Source organism: Zingiber officinale, chromosome 4B (assembly GCF_018446385.1).
Source record: "Zingiber officinale cultivar Zhangliang chromosome 4B, Zo_v1.1, whole genome shotgun sequence".
In the NCBI taxonomy this organism is placed as follows: Eukaryota; Viridiplantae; Streptophyta; class Magnoliopsida; order Zingiberales; family Zingiberaceae; genus Zingiber; species Zingiber officinale.
The window spans coordinates 41850893-41875056 of NC_055993.1; the positions used below are offsets into that span (position 1 = coordinate 41850893).

The 24164-nt window shown below is 40.8% G+C and overlaps 2 non-coding genes across 2 annotated transcripts; both read right to left on the reverse strand.

Moving 5' to 3' along the window:
- Window positions 1-5534: 5534 nt before the first annotated feature.
- Window positions 5535-5641, reverse strand: LOC121978824. Its single transcript, XR_006111166.1, has one exon. It is a non-coding gene; the product is annotated as a small nucleolar RNA R71 (small nucleolar RNA).
- A 107-nt stretch (window positions 5642-5748) lies between these two features.
- LOC121978843 lies at window positions 5749-5855 on the reverse strand. Its single transcript, XR_006111182.1, has one exon. It is a non-coding gene; the product is annotated as a small nucleolar RNA R71 (small nucleolar RNA).
- Window positions 5856-24164: the final 18309 nt, after the last annotated feature.

Sequence of the window (24164 nt, forward strand, 5' to 3'; positions counted from 1 at the left end):
ATTCTTGTAAACATTTTAAATTTGTTGATCCAAAAATTATATCGTCTACATGTACTTGAGCTATAAAAATGTCTGTCTCAAAAGTTTTTAGAAATAAGGTTGAGTCAACTCAACCTTGATTGAAATCCTTAGAGATCAAATAGGTGAATATTCATTTATACCAGACCCTAGGAGCTTGCTTTAGATCATATAGTGCTTTCTTTAGTTTAAACACTTGGTTGGGATGGTCTAATCTCTCAAACCCCAGTGGTTGACCTACGTAGACTTCTTCTTTGATTAGTCCATTTAGAAAGGAAGATTTTACGTCCATTTGGTAAAGTTTAAATCCTTTATGGGATGCATAGCTTAGTAACATTCTCATAGATTCAACTCTAGTTACTGAGGCATAGGCTTCATCATAGTCAAGTCTCTTTACTTGAATAAACCCTTTAGCTACTAACTTAGCTTTATTTCTAATGATTTCCCCTTTTTCATTTAGTTTGTTCCTAAAACCCACTTTGTTTCTATAAACTTTTTTCCTTTGAGTAGTAGGACTAAGTTCCAGACTTCATTTCTTTCAAATTGGGTCAATTTCTCTTCCACGGCTAAGATCTAATCTAGGTCAAGTAAGGATTCTTCAACAGTTTTGGGTTCAATCTTAGAAATTAAGAAAATTTGACTTAGGTTTCTATACGTTGATCTAGTTTGAATCCTTAAATCTGGGTCTCCTATTATTTAGTCCACTAGATGAACTGGGCTAACTCTAATTATTCTAGAATCAGTTTGTGTTGTTTGGTTTTCTTCTGGGTGAGCTAGTTCATTTCTTGTTCTTCTATTTGATTTAGATTTTCACTATCTTCCCCTTGATCAGAGCTAGATCTGACAAAGTCAATTGGTTTAAATTGGGTTTGACTTTGGTCAGGTTCTTTAGGATTAGAGGTTTCATCAAATTGTATATCTGTCGTTTCCTCAATTTTTAGGGTACTTTTGTTGTATGCTCGTTAGGCTTTAATATTTAGTGAGTACTCTACAAAGATTCTATTTTTAATTTTTGATGTAAATTTTTCTAAGTGTTCTCTTATATTTAAAATATAAACATTACATCCAAATAATTTAAAATAATTAATGTTGGATTATTTATTATAATAAATTTCATAGGAAGTTTTATTATGTATTTTGTGCATCACTGTTCTATTTTGGACATATCAAGCTGTACTCACAACTTCAGGCCAGAGGTATTTTGTAGTTGATATTCATTAAGTATTGTTCTAGTGGATTCTTGTAGAGTCCTATTTTTTCTTTCAACTACTCTATTTTGTTGAGGTGTTTTGAGGCATGAAAAATCTTGGTGATGGGATTTCTCTAAATAAAATTTTGTAAACTTATGGTTTTTAAATTCTCCATCATTATTTCTCCTAATTCTTTTGATTTTTAATTCTTTTTCATTTTTATTTTGTTTAAAAAATTACTAAATATTTTATTTATTAAGAATTTTATCCAGATAAATTTTGAATAGTCATTAATTATTACTAAGTAATATATGCTACCATTAATTGACTTAATTCCATATGGGTCAAATAAATCTAAGTGTTGTAATTCTAGCATAGAATTGGTTTGAGTTTAATTAGCCAGTTTGTGAGTTGATTTGGTTTATTTTCCTTGTTGGCAAACATTGCAAATAGTTGGCTCAAGGTTAGGTAATTTTGGTAAACCTCTAACTAAGCCATTTAATCTTGTGATATTTCTAAAGTGAGTATGGGATAGTCTTCTATGCCATAGCCAGGTTTTCTCTTTTTGTGCCAAGTGATATTTAAGTGAAGAGCTGGCTAGGTTAATTATGTAAATATTATTATGCCTAAATCCTTTTAATTTTATGTTAGGATTTTTTATGTGTTTAACTAAACATTCAGATGATAAGAACATAACCTTATAGCTAGAGTCACACAATTGACTAATGCTAAGCAAATTAAATTTGAAAATTTCAACAATTAATATTTTGCGAATAAAGAAATTAAACTCAAGTTCAATGTTGCCTATTCCAATTACCGTAAGTTTGCCGTTATTTTCAAAGGCAATTGTTCCTAGGATTTTATATTTTAGCTTGATGAATTTAGTATGATCCCTAGTCATGTGTCTGGAGTAACCACTATCTAAGATCCACTTAGATTCCTAAAAAAAATTAGGATTTATGATTAGACTCTAAGTTTAAGTTAAATGTAATTAGGTTTTAAACAAAGTTTGATTAATTAACTACTAAATTAAGTTTTAATTAATTTTCAATTAAGTCAAAATTAAATTTGAATTGAGTTTAAGTTTAAATTAAGTGTTAAATTAATTAAGTTTAAATTAAGTTAAATTTTAATTTAATTTTAAGTTAAGTTTTGACCTTATGTTAGCTTCAAGTTTAACTGTCAGTTAATTAAATGCACATTTTAAAAATTGGCTTCCAGGCTGTGGCAAGGCATAGGGGCGTTCTTGGGTATCGGAGCAATGACCACTTCTAGACAACGTCTTTTTGAGAAATTGAACATTTAATCTTCCTATTGATAAATCTTAGTCAAATTAGTCTAGGATATGGAGAGATAGCTTTAGTTAGTTTTAGACCAAATAGGGTACATCTTACCCTACTTGACTCCCTTGACCAAGTTTTCCTAACATACTATCATCTTTTCCCACCCTGGTACTATACTTGGGCAAGAGTCAACTTTCTTTTTAATCTAAACCTAATTACTCAATTGGATAGACTATTACTTTGGAGGTGTCAACTAGTTTGGTGCCTCCCCCTGAATTATTGAACTTGGATTAAATTTAAGGTTTATGTCGATTTGATTTGTAGTCATAGTAGACTTGATTATAGCTTGAGTTTGGATTTTATTTGTTAGAGTTGAATTTATAGTTTGAGTTTGGATTTGAGTTGAATTTGTTGTTTAAGTTTTGATTTGATTTAAATTTATACTTTAAGTTTGGATTTGATTTGAATTTGTTGTTTAAGTTTTGATTTGATTTATTAGATTTTAAGTTTTGATTTGATTTGTTAGATTTGAGTTTGTGGTTAATTTTTAGATTTGAGTTATTAATTTTATCTTTTTTGTTTTTAGGTAATAGATTTTATTTTTGGGTATATAATATTGGTTTAGTCCTACTGGATTGGTTAGACAAGCTTTTGGGATCCAAGATTTAGTTTGATTTTTATTTTGACTTATTAGTGAAATAAAGGTTTTATTTATTGCGCTAGAATTGTATCTAAGTCTGAATTTGTTGTATACAACTCATTGAGATCTAAATATCATATCTAGGTACTTGGATCTAGTGGTGAATTTTTATAATAGTTCTTTTAAATGTTATTTCAGTTTTTAGTTTAGAATTTTCTTCCTTAAGTCTTTTGACTTGAGTTGAGTTAGTGTTTTCAATTTTGGAGTTTTGTTGTTCCCTAAGGTGTTGATTTTTCTTAAGGATTGTTTCATTTTATTTTTCATATTAAGATAATTTCCTATTCATGCATGCAATAATTTTTAAAAACTTAGCAGTTAAGTTAGAATTTACCTTGTCAGAACCTTTGGAAACTAGTACAGACTCATGGCTTGACTCGTACTTTGATTTGTTGTCTTGATCTGACTGGCTTTCTGACTCCGATTCAGTTACCATGAGTGCAAGGTAGTTGTTCTACTTTGGTTCATTGTTGTCCGACTTTCTGACTCATCCCAGGTCGCTTTAAGGGTCTTCTTCTTCTTGAATTTCTTTGGCTTGTCTTCCTTGACGTTTAGACACTCGTGCTTGTAGTGCCCCTTTTTATTGCAACTATAGTACGTGACATTGGCTTTGCTGTCACATACTTATCCTTTTCATGTTCTTCCTTTGAAACTCACGGCAGAAATTTCAAAACTAAAAAAATCTTACAACATGCTTCGAATTCAAGGAGAAAAAGATCCGAAACCACTCCTACCGCAGGTGAGAAGCAACTTACCTTGCGTTCTTGGACTCGCTACCGAAGAAGAAGGCTCCTAGGGTTTCGGCTAGCTCAAGATTCTGACTCCTCCTCGTGCCCACGAACTCTCTCCGACGAGGAGATCGTGATAGTGAAGAAACCCTTCGGATTGGACCCTTGGACGGCCACTGGAGACGAGCCCTAACTTTCCTTGCTTTCCACCCGAGCACAGTCGTCGCACGCCGAAGAGGAGAAGGGAAAGAAATTAGGTCACCGCAAATACCTAAGTTCTCTCTTTATAACTAGGTATTTCTGTTCCATACCACTGCTTAAATTAATTTCGCCCGATATTTGCTCAGCACCGCCCGCTTGGGCGCTTGGCCATCGCGCTTCGCCATCGCGCTTCGCTTAAGTCTTGGACCGGGTCGGAGGTCGCGGGTTCGAATCTCGGCCGAAACTCTTTTATACTTAATATTTTCTGTTTTCTATTACTGCTTAAGTTTATTTCTCTATATATTTAATCAGCACAGCCCTGCTAGGTTCCTGGTCATCCGAGACAACTTATGGCTTTGCTTAACTGGAGGTCTCCGGTTCGAACCTCGGCTCAACCTCTTTATTTTTGTAACTTGTTTCTTTTGGTAAAAATATCAAACGAACTCCAAAAATTACATAAAAATACTCTAAAAATCTCTAGAATATTTCTAAAGCATTTCTAAATATTTTTAATTACTATTAGGACTCGGAATGAGAAAATTTGGGTTGTTACATAGACCTTACCATGTTCTGCAAATCCTTTTTGGTGAAGTTCATTTTTCTCCCCGTGAATATTTTTCTTACCAAATTCACTAGGTGTTCTTCATCATCTGAGGCAGATTCAATTTCTAGTTCAAGTTTGGTTCTAGATTTTATTTCTTTTGAGGATCCTACAAAGAAAGTAATATCTTTCTCAATCTATTTGGAGTTAGTTTGCTCATGTAATTCTAGTTCATAGAATAATTCATCTAGTTTTAATTTTGAAAAATTCCAGGAAATTTTATAGGTGTCCATAATAGATGTCTATAATACATTTCGAGGAAATGAGTTTAGGGCATACCTTATAATATCTTTGTTCTCTAATTGGTGGACAATTAGGTGGAGCCCGTTGATGATGTCCTTGATCCTCACATGGAGAATTACTTCCTCTTGATCCCGAAACTAATAGAACATTTCATAGAAGGAAAATCTTGTAAAGACATCAAGAAGAACAAAAACATTCAAATATGGCGAATAGACCACTTAAGGATTATGCAGCACCTTATGCCAGAGGGTTCCGTTCAAGTATTACAAGACCCTCTGTTGAAGCAAATAATTTTGAGATTAAGCCTGCAATAATCAATATGGTTCAGCAAAATCAGTTTAGAGGTGGACCGCATGAAGATCCTAATCAGCATTTGGAAGTCTTTATGAAATATGTGATACCATAAAAATGAATAGTGTTCCTTCAGAAGTAGTGAGACTATTACTGTTTGGGTTTTCTTTATGAGATAGAGCTAAACAATGGCTGAATTTTTTACCTCCTAATAGCATTACCACTTGGGAACAATGTGAGCAACAATTCTTAGACAAATTCTATCCTCTAAGTAAGACTGCTCATATGAGAAATCTTATTACAAGCTTTAGACAATCAGATTCGAAATCTTTATTTGAAGCATGGGATAGATACAATAGTATGATTAGACAATGCCCACATCATGGATTGGATTCGAAATCTTTATTTGAATTCTTTACCTCCTAATAGCATTACCACTTGGGAACAATGTGAGCAACAATTCTTAGACAAATTCTATCCTCTAAGTAAGACTGCTCATATGAGAAATCTTATTACAAGCTTTAGACAATCAGATTCGAAATCTTTATTTGAAGCATGGGATAGATATAATAGTATGCTTAGACAATGCCCACATCATGGATTGGAAAAATGGTTGGTGTTACACACGTTTTATAATGGCATCAATTACCATACTAAGGTGTCCCTTGATTCTGCAGCTGGAAGGGCACTTATGAACAAGAGTTTAGATGAGGCCGAAGAAATCATTGAAAGTGTAGCACAGAATCATCATCAATGGGCAACTGAAAGAAGTGGAGGCTATTCTTATACAAACCCAACAAAAGCATCAGGAAAATTTGATGTAGATGTAGTTAACTTAATGACTACAAAGTTGGATGCTCTTACTAAAAAGCTAGAGAATATGGGAACAAATTCTAGCACGGTAAATGCCTTAATATGTGCTTGTGAAACTTGTGGAAGTTATGAACATTCTCCAAACTCATGTCCTTTAGGAGCTATATCTGCATAAATAAATCAATTAGAGCAATGTGATACTATCATGGGTTTTAATCAGAGACAGAACAATCCCTATTCCAACACATATAACCCTGGGTGGAAGAATCATCCAAATTTTTTCTACAGAAATAATCAAGAACAAGAACCATCCATGGGAGGTAAACCAAATTTCCAATCCGGGCAACAAAATTTTCAACAACAACAACAATCTTCTCAGGGCTTTCAATTTTCTAAAATTGAGAAGATGCTTGAGGAAATTATCTCTAATCAAAATGAAATGAAGCAAGATATTTTGAAGCTAACTTAGAGGATGGATAATTCCGACAAGCATCAAAAGATTCAAGATAGCCAAATTGCCCAATTAGCTTTATCATCTTCAAGAGCACCAGGATAATTTCCTGGAAAACTTGATATTAATCCAATAGAGCACTGCAATAGAATTGAGCTTAAGAGCAAACGGACCTTGGGTGATCCTCAAGTGACTGCTCTACAAGGGATGAAAACTGAAGAAGAGCTCTCTCCTCCAGCACGTGAACCAAATAAGATTCAAGATAAAGAGGAGAGTACCATTAAGGTTGAAGAGACTCTTCCACCTAACCCTCAAAGTCAAGTAGTCTAGATATGTTAAAGAAGGATGAAGAGTTTGCCAGATTTTTAGAAAAAGTTAAAGAAATTTGTGTCAAAGTTCCTCTAATTGATGCAATCATACAAATGCAAAAATTTTCCAAATTTTTAAAGGACAGTATGTCAAACAAAAGAAGAAGAAGAGATATTGAGATCATAGCACTCACTGAGGAATGTAGGGCTTTGTTTGAAAAGAACATTTCCCCAAAGTTTAAAGATCCAGGAAGCTTTTATATTCCTTGCAATATAGGATCTAAATTTATAGAAAAAGCTTTTTGTGATTTGGGGGCAAGTGTTAGCCTCATTCCATATTCAATCTGTAGTAAATTAGGTCTCAAAAACTTTAAACTTACTACCATGGCACTACAATTAGCTGACCATTCTTGCAGATATCCTATGGGCATTATTGAAGATGTGCCAGTAGAGGTTGGTGGGAATATAATTCCCATAGATTTTGTGGTACTTGACATGGTTGAAGATCCAAAAATTTTCATCATATTAGGAAGACCCTTCCTTGCTACAGCTGGAGCAATCATTGATGTTAACAACCATAAGCTTTCATTGGTAATCGGTAAGGAAAGGTTGGAATATGATTTATCAAATTCTTCTAACCATGTCTCTTCTTTCTTGGTGAGTGTTTGCAGTGATGTTGACACTTACAAACTAGAGGATTGGAACTTCCATCCTCATGGGAGGCCACCAGATGAAGAACATGATCCGGCAAGTGATATTGGGAGGAGGCCTCCTGATAAGAATGAAAAATATATCTACCCTCCTAGGGCAAGAAAAAGAGAAAAGGACTAAGGAGATCAGTCGAGCTAATGACCTTAAACAAGCGCTTCTTGGGAGACAACCCAGGAGTTCCTTAGTATTTTTCAGTTTAGGTTTTCTTTTCATTAGTTAGCACTTTTAAATTTTTGTTATTTTTGTTTTCAGGTTGTAATTTTTCTTCCATGAGCTGGCCATGACAACTTCATGGGCATGGAAGCATTGGAGAAGTCAGGAAGGAGTAAAATCATCCAATATTGAGCAAAACAGAGATCGATCGTGTGTCAGACACGACCGTGTAAAGTTTACAGAGAAGAATAGGTACATGGTCGTGTGACTTACACGGGCCGTGTAATCCTACCCGAGAAGAAGAACTGTTCGGACGTGTTCCACACACGGTCATATGATGATTCCAGAGGAGGAAATGTGTCTGGTCGTGTAATACACACAGCCGTGTAAAAATCCAAAGAAGGAATCTGCTCTACCCGTGCCATTCAGCACAGCTGTGCAGAATTACCTGAGAAGAAGAAGGACAAGGTCGTATCCCAGACATGGCCGTGTGAACAAGATCGAGAGGAAGATTGCTGTGGCCGTGTAAATCAGCATGGTCGTGCAGACTAACCCGAGAAGGAGAAGGTTAGGATCGTGTAGATCTGCACAACCCATGTGGAGTGATTTGCCTTGGCTGTGTCTAGAAGACACGACCATACCTAGACCGTGTCGGCCATACACCCCCATACCCTTAAGTCACCTCTCTATCGTAAACTCTTCTCTTCTTCAACCTTTCCTCTAATCTTCTCAGATCTAGATCTTAAACTCATTTCTCTCCATAAACTTATCGAGATTTAGATCTTAACAACTCTTTTCTCCTCTCTTATCTCCAAAATCTACAACTCCTTGTTCCAAGAATCTTGTTTTTTTTAGATCTATTCTTACAAGATCTTACTTCTCCAACAAAACAACACCTTTCCCCACCTAAGCATAACAATATGTCTAATATTTTGAAGAAACTTTGCAAGGGAAGCGGTGGATCAAGTGGAGGAAAGGAGCCAACAAAGGAAAAAGGAAAGCAGCCAACAAAGGGCAAAGGAAAGAGGATAGCACGCGACGAAGGTAACGACAATGAATTCAATATTATTTTTAGAAATGAATATCATAAATCTAGATTTGAAATTCTTGTCAATAGAAAGATTGTGTGCACGCATTACATGGACCCAACTATTTTAGATATGTTAGGAATCAGGGATGATATAAATTGGATAATTGGGTCTCTTGATTAGAATGATATCATGTACACACATCTACCTACATATCCTCGTATTATACTGAAGTTTTTGAGTTCACTAGATGTTCACTTTGCCAATGAAGATAATTATATTGGCAAAATAACTTTTAGATTAATGAATCAGGAATTTCAGTGGGCATTTAGTGATTTCAATAATTATTTTGGATTGTCTACCGGTAGCTCTCGCAGGTTCGATTCGAGATTCAACTGGAATCAATTTTGGAATTTGATCACTGGATTGGATCAACCTTATGAGCCCTCTAGAGCTAAAGCTTCTTATATGCAAAACCCCATTTTTATGCATTTACATCGTGTAATAAGTAAAACTATTTTTGGTAGAGGGGAAAGCGATGGAGTCATTAAGAAAGTGGATATTTATGCTATATGGGCTATGTTACATAAGGTTGACTTGGATTCCGATTTTCATTTTTTGCAAACTTTGGTAAGAGCTAGGAAGGCATCCTCGGGATCGATTATTTTTGGTGGTATGATTACTCAAATAGTTATAAGTTTGAATCTTAATCTAGATAGGTTGGAGGTCATTCATGGTAATGACATGATCGATATTGATACATGTCTTGCTATGAAAATGATTTGTCAGAATGAGAATGGTTTTGGTTTTCCGAGGAAGAATGCTTTTCCATTACCCCTTCCTTATCCCGAGAGGACCTCTATTTGCAACCCTGCTAATTGGGTAATCACTTATATGGATCCTGAGAATGTTCCTTCCATATCCAGAGACACTGAGCCTCACCTTGAGCCCTCGTCATCTGGACACCCGCAGCCTTCCGGATATCCGGAACCGGCTAGGCACTCTTTTGCCTATGGTACGGGTGATTCTAGATTTGACTTTTCTTATTTTCATGCATCTCTAGTGTAACGCCCGCCTTTCACACCCTTACCCATCAGGACAGACATTACCCTTTCCATATCTAAAGTTTTGGCATTCTTACACATTATGTACTGCCCAGACCATAGATCTACTCTAACTTGTTTCGACTGATAGGACATGACCTAGAGCCAAGCAGAGCTACACGGCCGTGTGAATTCACACGGTCGTGTCCCCTTGGTCGAGAGAAAGAGGTGCACGACCATGTGAATTCACACGGTCGTGTCCCCTTAGCCGAGAGGAAGAGGTGCACGACCGTGTGAATCCACACGGCTATGTCCCCTTGGCCGAGAGGCAGAGGTGCACAGCCGTGTGAATCCTGTCACGCCCCGGGGGGGTCCCTGTCCGAAGAAATTTCGACAGCACCACCCCAGTACGACGGACAATCTAAAACATTACTACATACAAAATATACATCAGCCACACTCGGCTGGAATATATATATATACCATAGAAAATGGAAACAACACAACCACACAGTTTAATATACTCAGCCTACTCGGCTGGACAAAGAAAAATAAAATGAGCACAGCGGAAAGAAAACAAAGAGAAAAACCCACAAATTGCAAAGTCATCAAAATATCACAAATACCAAGTCCACACAACAAGTATCAAACCATAGTTCTCACGACACCAAATCCAACGAATACGAAATGCAAGTAAAGAGAAACAGAACCAAAATCAATTTGCGAATATGACGCGGGACCTAGGACTGGCAGCCGGCATCTCTCCAAGCATCCATGACTTATCTACCTGTTACCTGGCGAAAGAAAACCATTTTGCGGGGTGGTGAGTATTGGAACTCAGCGGGTAAGGAGAGAGATAGTGCATGAACATAACATATAAGTAGAAAGTGAGCCAAGAGTATACAGTCTCATAAAAGAAACAGCAGATACTACAATAAAACCAAAATAAGCACTCATACCTGAAACCATATCCTAGGCTAGGTATAGTAGGACAGAACTGGTACTAATCTGCTACAGTACTACTCATAACTACAGAAACGACGAGCAAGGTATATACAAGCAATAACAGCGTATGTAAACAACAGCAGTAAATAGCAATAACAGCATATATATATAAACAACAGCAGCCCAAAGCAAAAATAATAATCAACAGCGTATGCATGGATGGTCACTCCCGCCCACCTCTCCGCACCATGACCCCTGTATGGTCGAGAGGTAGGGTCAGTGACAGACTGTACACCACTCCAGCTACCACTCACACGAATGGCCGAGGGGACAGTTGCATAGTAGCTAACTAGCTACATCTGCGGTGGGGTCCCTGCTGCTCATACTCCAGCTACCACTCACACGAATGGCCGAGTGTGGCACGACAGGACAAGCGGCATCAACTCCAGCTACCACTCTCTCGAGTGGCCGAGGATGCGGCATGCATGCAATGACATGATGCAAACAATGCAACAGTCATCATATATATATATATAAGCAGAAACAGGTATGCTACATGAAGCCAGCATGCTCAACATAATATATAAATAAATAACAGTCAAAGCATACAAACATGGTATCTAGTATCTGCTACTGATCATGGATAACAAAAGAGACTGTATGGATATAAAAACGAGTAACTCAAAGATTTTGAGTGGAAGTATCAAGCATAGGAAAAATTATGAGTGGAGTCAAGGTAAGGCAGTTCTTATCCAAAAATAGCTCATGCACCAAGTTCAAAGGACTAAAGAGACAAAGCAAGAAATACCCGCCTTTATATGTAGATCGTGTCAACCGTCTTCAATCAACGTCCTGCAAATCACGTGATATACAATTTAGCTAATCATGTTATACATCAACTAACTAAACCTAGTTCCCAAAACTGATAAGGTAACTCTCTATCGCGATGATTATTAATCAGCACTAATCGTCGGTTTACCTCGATTAATCCTACCAGTAAATCCTTAATTAAAATCCACATCATCTAAATCTATCCCAAGAGAAACCAGAATCACTAAAGGCAGAGACTAAATCACAGAACTTAAATTAGCTATAAGGAATTAAAGTATGACCACACAAATCCGGCAACCTCACATGACATAAGGAACAATCAACATTTGAATTCATTACAGAACCGCAACAGATCGAACTAAAGTCTCCATTTGCCAAAGGAACAGATCTACTTCTGCCAAGGCATAGGAAATCACAAGGTAACGAAAACATTCGTGAACCCAAAACTGTCAATGGACTAAAACCGCACAGAGATCAAATCAACACTATCCTAATTTGTTCAATACTTTTAAAATGATAGGACAAACAAAAGCATCTTCTAACAAGGCTTGAAACAACTACCACAATCTGACCAAAATCTTCATTTACCGGAAGGGAAACAAAGCAATTCAAAACTCCATTTATCTGTCCAAAAATCTAGAATATGGTAAGAAGAACAAGGGCAGCTTCAATCCAAAACAAAACCCCAAAGGAAACACCCACCTAATCAAGCACAGAAATCGTGAGTTACTTCAAGAACATCGCAAGATAAAAATCGAATCGTGAGGCATTCCATCAGCAGATCTCATCTCCTAGGTTCCTATTCTCATACCTCACAAATCTCACAATGGCATAAGGAAGTGTACTTGCCGGATCAATTAGGGCGCAGCGCCAGGAGAGGAGGTCGGCGGCTGGGGCTCGTCCCGGGTGCTGGCGGGAGGAGGAGAGGGCGACGGCGTCCGGATGCTCGCGGGAGAAGGAGGGGCCGCGAGAGGTTGAGGGTTCGGTGGCGTGAGCTCAACGAAGAAGGCGAGGGAGGCCAGGAGCGAAGTCGGCGAGATTAGGGCACCAGATCGCGAGCTCGTTGAGGAGAAGAGAGGAGTTGGCGTCGCAAGATGATGAGAAGGGAAGGGATTCGGCAACGGGAGAAGAAATAGGGCTCGAGAAAATAAAGAGGGAAATAAAATAATTAGAAAACTTAGGTTTGATTTAATCAAACCCTATGTACTTTCCTAAATCAACTCCTACTTTTGAGTATTTCTAAACGGATCTTTTCCCAAGGCCTATAATTTTATCCCCTGAAAATACGCCCTACGGACTCCGATTAAATCCCAGAAATTTTCTAAAAATTCCTAAAAAATTCTAATAAGATTATTTGTCAAATAACCTTATTATTTAATTATTATTTGGGCACCGTATTTTACAAATCCACACGGTTGTGTCCCCTTGGCCGAGATAAAGAGGTGCACGGCCGTGTGAATCCACACGATCGTGTCCCCTTGGCCGAGAGGAAGAGGTGCACGGCCATGTGAATCCACACGGTCGTGTCACCTTGGCCGAGAGCAAGAAATAGGGGGTCGTGTGAATCCACACGGCCATGGCATAGGTCGTGTGGAGGGCATACCCTACTCTACAAAAGGGTTGGTTCTCCCCTTTGGGGAGACCCTAGAGCTCCCTTCTCTTATACTATCAAACTAACAACTTCATCCTAGGCAATTAGTGATAGTATTTCATGTAGAGTGAAAAGAAGAAATTACTTTAACACCAAGTTCCGACATGTTCCATACAATAACAAGTTCCCGATCTCCTTCCACTGTTTCGTCACACACACACACACAAAACACTACTCTTGCTGCCTCCTCCTACTCGAGCTTTCCTTTTCCTTTATCTGCAGTATAAGGAAATACAAATCTATAAGTGAATGCTTAGTAAGTACCATCTACTCACAAAATAAGCATTAAAAGGGAAACATACTTTTCTAAACCTGCTTGGGGAAAACACAAACAATGGAAACATGCTTTTCAAACTGCTTGGGGAAAACACAAACATGCACTTAACTGTAATTCACGCTAAAATGCATAATTCGGAAATATATGCATGACATGTATTTTTAAACAGGTTTATCATGCAAAACATCAACTTAAAAACATGCTAGTAATGTAATGAAAACAGGAATCTTGGTATATTATAGAATTCATCAATGCTTCACTTTATAACTCAGGTTCTCAACCTTAGGAAAACTTCCACTAAGACAAACAACGAAGTTTGAAAACTTTGTATTACATAACTAGTGAAAATAATAATAAATTTGCTTGGGCCCGATATTGTACCACTTTGCGCGCATCCTTAATAAGATCCGAGGTAGCTAATCCCGAACCTATTAAGGTACTACTAGGCGATCTAGGGCCTAGGGGTGATCTAGGAGCCCACCCATGGACCTTGTGTCCAGTACATGCCATTTTAAAGTAAAATACTTTCCTTTAAATATCGCTTTCTTGTACTTGCACTTGTTTGTCATTTAAACAAACATGCGCTTAATCCCCTCACATTTATAGGGAAGTACTTTAGGGCACTTGAATACGCTTCTTAGCCCCAAAACTAAATGGGAAGTAATTCAAGATACTCTAAACATTCTCTTAGTCCCAAAACTTCAGAGGGTATCCTACATATCATAACTTGTACCTTCCTTACCATGCATTAAACATAACCCAACATGTATCTTCCTTACATGCATAAAAACATAACACCACATGCATTATTGAAATAACTTATACTGCAGGTGAGTAGTACTTACATCCTCTTGCTATTTCTTACTCTTACACCGTTAGGGTTTAGGGAGAACGACCTCTTTTGTATGCCTTACTCTCTGGATAGCCCCTCACACACGTACTACTTCCTTGAGAGAAACCCTCCTCTTAGATTCTCCCCTTGAAAAGCTTTAAAACTTGGAACCCTAGGGTTCTTGGCCAAAAACTGCAAGAGGGGGAAGAGGAGATTCGACTAGAGAGGGAGAAAGGAAATGAAGAGTTAGGTTTTTTTTTGTCTCTTCCTTTTTCTTTTTATACTAAGTGGAAGTTGAAGCATCTCTTCTCACATAATCTGCATATAATGAATAGTTTCCTATTTCCAATGTGATGCTTTACCACCACCTAATGGTTACTTAAACTAATCTTAAATTAAAGGTCTAGGGTTCAAATCTCAGCCTGGGTCATTTATATATATATTTTTATTTTTTTCCTATTCTTCTATTTCATTTTTCTCTTTTGGAGGAAAGGAAATTTACGAGTGTTACAATTCTCATACCTTATAAAAAGTTCATCCTCGAACTTAGAACAATTGTGGATATTTCCGTCTTATATCATCCTCATGTTCCCATGTCGCCTCTTCATACTGTTGACTTTGCCACAACACTTTCACTAATGGTATCTCTTTGTTCCTCAGCTTCTTAACTTCTTGATCTATTATCTGTATAGGTCGACTTTCATAACTGAGATCCTTTTAAACTTGTACCGACTGTGACTCAATCACTTGGTTTACATCGGGAGCATGCTTCTTGGTTAGGGACACAGAGGCGATCACCATAATATAGTATCCCATAGTTTAATACTCGAAACCCCCCCATTTTCTCCTTCCTGTATTCCTTGCTTGATCTTCTGAATATTAGGATCTTCATCTTGCTCTTTCTATATATCGTCAAGCAGGGTTGGCACTAGTGTCAAAGTGGAGAGCTTCCCAGTAATAATTTCAAGCCCAAAATTTACTATTTCTTTCTGTAGGGGATGGGATATAGCAGATATAGACAATAACGTTGCACAAGATTTCCTACTTAGTGCATGTGCCACTTTGTTCGCTTTCCCTGGATGGTAGAGGATTTCACAGTCATAGTCTTTGACCAGCTCCAGCCATCTCCGCTATCTCATGTTCAGGTCTTTCTGAGTAAAGAAATACCTAAGACTCTGGTGATCTGTGTAAATCTTGCACTGAGCTCCGTATAAGTAATGTCTCCAAATCTTGATAGCGAAGACTACCACTGCTAACTCAAGGTCATGAGTAGGATAGTTCTTCTCATAATCCTTGAGTTATCTCGAGGCATAGGCAATGACTTTGCCATTCTGCATCAGTACAGCTCCGAGCCCCACTTTAGAAGCATCACTGTAAATATCGAAGCTTTCGCTATTTTCTGGAAGAGTTAAGATTGGAGCACTGGTCAGTCTCATTTTCAGTTCAGTGAAACTCTTCTCACAATCCTCTGTCCACTCAAATTTTCTGCTCTTTCTGGTAAGTACTGTCAATGGGGAAGCGATCCTTGAGAAGTTCTCTACAAATTTCCTGTAGTAGCCTGCTAACCCAAGGAAACTCCTGATTTCACTGGTATTCTTAGGTCTATTCCAGTTACTCACAGCTTTTATTTTTGTCGAGTCCACCATAACCTCATCTTTGGAAATAATGTGACCTAAGAAGGACACTTGATCGAGCCAGAACTCGCACTTGGAGAACTTTGCATATAACTGGCTCTGCTGAAGAATCTGTAATACTGTCCTCAGATGTTCAACATGTTCTTCCTGGGTTCTGGAGTATATAAGGATATCATCTATGAAGACGATTACAAACTTATCCAAATATGATTTGAACACTCTGTTCATCAGATCCATAAACCTAATGGGAGTGTTCGTCACTCCAAAAGGCATAACTACAAACTCGTAGTGCCTATACCTCGTTCGGAATGTCATCTTTGGTACATCATCCGCTTTCACTTTCACTTGATGATATCCGGACCGTAAGTCTATCTTGGAAAAGATTGTGGCTTCCTTTAATTGATCAAATAGATCATCAATTCTAGGTAGAGGATACCTATTCTTAATTGTTACTTTGTTCAGCGCTCGGTAGTCCACACACATTCGCATAGACCCATCCTTCTTCTTTACGAACAACACAGGAGCTCCCTATGGTGATTGTCTAGGGCGAATAAAACCCTTGTCGAGTAGCTCCTGTAGTTATCCCTGAAGCTCTTTCAATTATATCGGAGTCATACGGTAGGGTGCCTTTGAGATTGGATGGGTATCAGGGATGAGTTCAATCTCAAATTCAATTTTCCTATCCGGAGCTAAGCCTGGCAACTCATCCGGAAACACTTCTGGGTATTCACATATGACTCTAACTTCCTCTAGCTTTTGTTCTCTTTATTGCTGGGTATTAACCACATGAGCTAGAAACCCAGCACATCCATCAGCTAACATTTTCTGAGCTTTCATGGCCGATAAGAATTTCCAGGTTCTCTTCTTTAATTCTCCAATGAACTCAAACTTAGACTCTGCCTCGGGTTGAATAGGACTCTTCACTTACAGCACTTGATGGAAGCATCATACTTGCTCAGAAAGTCCATCCTAAAAATAACATCATAATCAGACATGTTTAGTATTATCAGATCACTGTACAGTTCTCTGTCTGAAATTTTGACTAGCACAACACGTAGCCAGTGCGTAGACGTCATTATCTCTCCCGATGGTAGTGTCATCAAGAATTGTCCGTATAGGACCTTCGGGGGTATACCTATTCTTTCTGTAAATGCTATGGAGACAAATGAATGGGTTGCCCCAGTATCAAATAGTACAGTTGCATATAGACTAAAAATGCGTATCTGACCTGTGACAACAGTGGAGGCATTTTCTACCTCCTCTCTGGTAAGGGAGAAAACTCGAGCATTTGTAGAACTTGACGGAGCCTCCAATCTGCCTTGGCTAATATAAGGACCCTCCAATGTGGCATGCATCTGGTGTAACTGTGCTTGCTTGTCTCCATACTGAACAAGTGGTGCTGGAGGTAGGTTGATCTTGGTCGGGCAATACTTGGCTATATGCCCCTCTTGACCACACGTATAACAACCACTAGTGCCCTTGCCACAGATTCCAGGATACATCTTTCCACACATGGGACACGTAGCATACTTAGGCTGCTTGCTTACAGATCCTCCCTTTTTATTGCTCCACTGCTTTCTCTTGGAGCTCCCCTTCCAGGTTGAACCATGGCTCTGGGTTTTTGAGTGACAGAACTCCCTTGACTTTTATTCTCAATCAGTACTGGCTTCTGCTACTTGATACTATTCAGGTAATGTTCCGTGATCAGGGCACTACTAATCAGCTCTTCTGCAGTCTGCGGTCTATTAATTCCGCCCGCTACATTCAAAGCTATCTCTGGCCTCAGCATCTTGAGCATTAGTCTTACCCTTTCTCGTTCTGTGCTGATCAGCTCAGGGCATAGGCAAGCCAGCCTATTGAATTTCTTCACAGCTTCGTCCACTGATAAACTTCCTTGTCGGAATTCCGTGAACTCATCGTAATGTTTGTTTGTGACCCGCATATGAAAGAACTCTTTGAAAAACTCAGTCTCGAAGTCAGACCAGGTCATTTGATTCACTATTCTTTTCACCTTGACTCATTCCCACCACATTCTTGCATCACCAGTGAGGCAGAAGGAAGCACACTTTATCTTTTCTACTTCTGGCCAGTCCAGCAACTCCATTATACTCTCTAGGGTTTTGAACCATGCTTGAGCATCCCACGATTCGTTGGTGCCAGAGAAGTTCTCTGGTTTCAGTTTCTTCCACTGGATAAGGTATGCTTCCTGCCTCACTACCCTTGCAGGGGTTACAGGTGTAACTGATAGAACCTCGGGCGTAATTGGTGCCACCACATTAGTTTCTGGTGGGACTACTAGAGAAGCTTGCTGGTTAGGCGTCAGGGTGGCTATAACCTGCTGTTGTTCTGCCACTTGTCTCTCAGCTGAGTTACTAGTTCTAAAAGGTTGGACAGTGGTGCAGACTCATTTATCTCTGGTTGAGGTTCATTAACTCTCAGTTGCCTAGTCGGTCATCCTCTAGTCATCTACATATTCATAACCCAACCAGTGAGACATACGTCAGCCCATCATCATTCTTACTTGCTGCCCTTAATACTTTCATGTATAAACATGCTTAATCTTAACAAACAGTTCTTACTAATCATAATAGGAATAAAATGCATAAAAGTTGTGAGAAAGTACTTTCTTACTTGGAAGCTGCAGGATCAATGCTTGATGTGTGTGTGGTGGAAGGGTGGAACTTGCTCTGATATCAAATTTTAATGCCCGCCCTACACACCCTTACCTATTAGGACAAACGTTACCCTTTCCATATATAAATTTTTGGCATTCTTGTACATTATATACTGCTCAATCCATAGATCTATTCTAACTTGTTTCGATTGATAAGACATGACCTGGAGCCAAGCAGAGCTACACGGCCATGTGAATTCACACGGTCGTGTCCCCTTGGTCGAGAGAAAGAGGTGCACGGCCGTGTGAATTCACACGGCCGTGACCCCTTGGCCGAGAGGAAGAGGTGCACGGTCGTGTGAATCCACATGGTCGTATCCCCTTGGCTGAGAGGAAGAGGTGCACAGCCGTGTGAATCCATACGGTTGTGTCCCCTTGCCCGAGAGAAAGAGGTGCACGACCTTGTGAATCCACACGACCGTGTCCCCTTGGCCGAGAGGAAGAGGTGCACGGTCGTGTGAATCCACACGGCCGTGTCACCTTGGCAGAGAGCAGGAAGTAGGGGGTCGTGTGAATCCACACGGCCATTACACGGGTCGTGTGGAGGTCACACCCTACTCTACAAAAGGGTTGGTTCTCCCCTTTGGGGAGACCCTAGAGCTCCCTTCTCTTATACTGTCAAACTAACAACTTCATCCTAGACAATTAGTGATAGTATTTCATGTAGAGAGAAAAGAAGAAATTACTTTAACACCAAATTTTGACATGTTCCATATAATAACAAGTTCTCAATCTCCTTCCACTATTCTGTCACACACACACACACACACAAAACACTGCTCTTGTTGCCTCCTCCTACTCGAGCTTTCCTTTTCCTTTATCTACAGTATAAGGAAATGCAAATCTATAAGCGAATGCTTAGTAAGTACCATCTACTCACAAAACAAGTATTAAAAGGGAAACATACTTTTTCAAAATTGCTTGGGGAAAACACAATCAATGGAAACATGCTTTTCAAACTACTTGGGTAAAACACAAACATGCACTTGACAGTAATTCACGCTAAAACGCATAATTCGGAAATATGTGCATGACATGTATTTTTAAACAGATTTATCATGCAAAACATCAACTTAAAAGCATGCTAGTAATGTAATGAAAACAAGAATCTTAATATATTATAGAGTTCATCAATGCTGCACTTTATAACTCAGGTTCTCAACCTTAGAAAACTTTTACTAAGACAAACAACGAAGTTTGAAAACTTTGTATTACATAACTAGTGAAAATAATAATAAATTTGCTTGGGTCCGGTATTGTACCACTTTGCGCGCATCCTTAATAAGATCCGAGGTAGCTAATCCCGAACTTATTAAGGTACTACTAGTCGATCTAGGGCCTAGGGGCGATCTAGGAGCCCACCCATGGAGCTTGTGTCCAGTACATGCCATTTTAAAGTAAAATACTTTCCTTTAAATATCGCTTTCTTGTACTTGCACTTGTTTGTCATTTAAACAAACACCTTATGTGCGCTTAATCCCCTCACAATTATAGGGAAGCACTTTAGGGCACTTGAATACGCTTCTTAGTCCCAAAACTAAATGGGAAGCAATTCAAGATACTCTAAACATGCTCTTAGTCCCAAAACTTCAGAGGATATCCTACATATCATAACTTGTACCTTCCTTACCGTGCATTAAACATAACCCAACATGTATCTTCCTTACATGCATAAAAACATAACACCACATGCATTATCGAAACAACTTATATTGCAGGTGAGTAGTACTTACATCCTCTTACTATTTCTTACTCTTACACCGTTAGGGTTTAGGGAGAACGTCCTCTCTTGTATGCCTTACTCTCTGGATTTCTCCTCACACGCGTACTACTTCCTTGGGAGAAACCCTCCTCTTAGATTCTCCCCTTGAAAGGCTTTAAAACTTGGAACCCTAGGGTTCTTGGCCAAAAACTGCAAGAGGGGGAAGAGGGGGTTCGGCTAGAGAGGGAGAAAGGAAATGAAGAGTTAGGTGTTTTGTTTTAGTCTCTTTCTTTTCCTTTTTATACTAAGTGGAAGTTAACGCATCTCTTCTCATATAATCTATATATAATGAATAGTTTCCTATTTCAAATGTGATGCTTTACCACCACCTAATAGCTACTTAAACTAATCTTAAATCAAAGGTCTAGGGTTCATATCCCAGCCCGGGTCATTTATATTATATATTGATCCGGCGGTTAGAACAGGGGACCCCCATTCTGAGGGGGCAAGGCCACGTGAAAGTCAAAGGGCCAGGTGGCCGACCGGAGAAGGATGGGCCGACCTCCCGGTCGGCCAACCAGTGAATAACCGATGGCAAAAGGCGTCCCGACAGAAGTCGGGGTTCCGGCGCTCAATTGAACAGTAGCGAAGGGCCGGGCAGAAGGTCGAAGACAAGGTGACATACTGCTAGCAATCCCCACAGCACCTTACCGAGGATCTCCCCAGCATACTGAGGCATACGAAGAGCCGGACGGGATATGAGTGTCGTCCGGCCGGGTGTAAGAGGAGTGTCGGCCGGACGCCCCGTCCAGCCGGCCGGACGGACACCTCGTCATGGGGTAGGGAAAGAAGGATTATTTATATCTTATGACAATTGTCAAGTCCTATGACCAGGCCATACTCCTAATCTGGCGACTAGGTGTTCTACTGTCCCATCGAGAGCGTGCTTGGACTGTAGCAGTATGGTGTCAGGTAAGCTCTATGACAAACACATACCGAGGTATGGGCTAAGAACACGTGCTTGCCTCGGTATGTGTGCATGAGCTCTTTCACTGCTCTATATAAAGTGCCTTATACTTCGCCGAAGGTACGCGATACACAACTTTGAGAGCCACTTCTTCATTATTCGCTTGCCTAACTTGAGCGTCGGAGGGTCGCCGTCGGGAACCCCTTCCCGGCCCGATTTCTGTGCAGGTTCGCCGGAGCTTCGTACGATCAGTCGGAGATCTACGTCAGCGACTCGGAGAGCACCACGTGCCCAGCTTCCGTTGATCCAGCTTTCGGACAGGATCAATTTGGCACCGTCTGTGGGAATCGCTCCTGCATCCGAACGGAAACAATGGACGAGGCTGGACGACAGCACACGGTGACGCTTTCCACGGAGGAACTCGACGCTCTGATCGAGTTGAGGGCCGCTAAGCTCGTCGAATAGAAACAGAAGGCACCAGCCGAGTGGGCAGAGCAGCAAGCAACATCAGCATCAGGAGGCCGAGCGGAAGCACCTCAGGCCACCGTTGCATTCCATCGGGCCCTATTCCGCACTCCTGAAGCCGCAGCAACTAATCGAGATCGGGGATCTTCTTCGGATGAAAGGCCAAGACGAGACGACAGAAAAGGGAAAGCCCCCCGAGCGAATACATCGCCTGAGCGGATTAATCGCCAATTCTCAGAAGCCATCTTGAAGGATCCTCTGCCAAAGCACTACGTGCCCCCGACGATCGGCGAATACAATGGGACCACCGATCCGGATGATCATCTGGGTAAATTCGACAACACTGCTACCCTTCACCAATATACGGATGGGGTGAAGTGTCGGGTTTTTCTAACCACCCTCTCTGGATCGGCTCAACGATGGTTTCAGAGGCTGCCGGATGGGTCCATCACAAACTTCAAGGACTTCCGAACGGCCTTCCTCCATCATTTTGCAAGCAGTCGGCGTTATCAGAAGACGAGTGTCAGCTTGTTCGCCATCAAGCAAGAGCCAAGAGAGCCGCTCAGAGCTTATATCCAGCGGTTCAACCGAGTGGCCATGGATATTCCAACGACCACCTCGGAGACCATGATGAATGCCTTCACACAAGGCCTAGTGGATGGGGATTTCTTCCGATCGCTCATTCGAAAGCCGCCCCGAGACTACGACCACATGCTACACCGTGCCAACGAATACATCAACGTGGAGGAAGCCCAAGCAGCCCGGAAAAAAGAAACTCCAACCAAGCGGGCTCCTCTTGCCGAGCGGAAGCCGCACGCTGCTCACCCACCCAGAGGACCGAGGGCCGAAGCAATCCACTCCCCCCATGCTAGGTCCCACGTGCAAGAGGTAGCTGCCGCCCGGCCCAAGCCAGAGAAGAAATGGACCCCGATGTTCTGCTCCTTCCACCGGACGGATACGCACAACACAAGGGATTGTCGAAGTCTTCCCTTGATTGCTCATCCCGTTCCCCGGAATGGTGGTCGACGATCTCCCTCATCCGATAGGCAACAGAGAACTCATGAAGCCGATCGGACGCAAGCTGACAGGCGAAAACAACAGACTCCCGACCGGCATCGCTCTCCGAGGCGAGAGAATCATCGAATGTCTAGAGAACGGTCCCGACCGTCCGCTCGGGAAGATGAAAATAGGAGTAATACTTCCCGAGGCGAGATCAACATTATTGCTGGCGGGCCGACCGGAGGTGACTCTAACCGAGCAAGGAAGGCGAGCGTCCGACAGCTCCAGATCCATGCGGTCGGTTGCAGCCAGGAACGGGCGAGCGGACCCGAAATTAGTTTCAGACCTAGGGACTTGGAAGGATTTGAAGTCCCCCATGACGACGCCCTTCTCATCAAAGCGGTAATAGTCAACTATACTATTCACCGCGTTTTTATTGACACAGGGAGCTCGGTCAATATCATATTCAAGAAAGCATTCGATCAACTGCAAATTGATCGAGCCAAGCTGCTGCCCATGACAACCCCCCTTTATGGGTTTACGGGCAATGAAGTTCAGCCGGTCGGACAGATCCGTCTGGCCATATCGCTGGGAGAGGAGCCGCTCAGAAGGACGCGTACTACAAACTTCGTCGTGGTGGACTCTCCGTCGGCATACAACGTCATATTGGGGCGACCAGCTCTCAGCGAATTCCGAGCGGTCGTTTCCACCTTCCACCAGAAGATCAAGTTCCCCGTCGAGGACAAAGTGGGAGAAGTACGAGGGGATCAACTGGCAGCTCGGCGATGCTACATCGAGATGATCCGAGCAGAAGCCAATTCCGCTCGGAAGGCGCTACGGATCGAGGTGAACGCTATAACAGAAAAGCCTCCCTCTTTAGTTTATGAAGAAAAAGAGGAAATGCAGATTCACCCGACCCGATCGGTGGTCACAACGTTCGTTGCGGCCGATCTGGAGGAAAGCCGTAAACAGGAAGTGATCAAATGCCTCCAAAGAAACTGTGATGTCTTCGTTTGGTCGACGCACGAGCTGCCTGGAATTTCGCCGAGCATAGTGTAGCACAAGCTGCATGTCCGATCGGACGCTCGGCCTGTGAAGCAGAGAAAAAGGGATTTCAGCGCCGAGCAGAATGCCATCATCCGGGCGGAGGTATTCCCGAGCTGGCTGGCGAACGTAGTATTAGTATCCAAGCCGGGCAACAAGTGGAGAGTGTGCATAGATTTTCGGGATCTCAACAAAGCTTGCCCGAAAGACTTTTATCCTCTGCCTCGAATCGATCAATTGGTGGACTCCACAGCTGGCTGCGAGCTGATATGTATGCTCGACGCTTATCAAGGCTATCATCAAGTGTCGCTCGCCCGTGAAGACCAAGAAAAGGTTAGCTTCGTCACTACCGACGGCACATATTGCTATAATGTGATGCCGTTC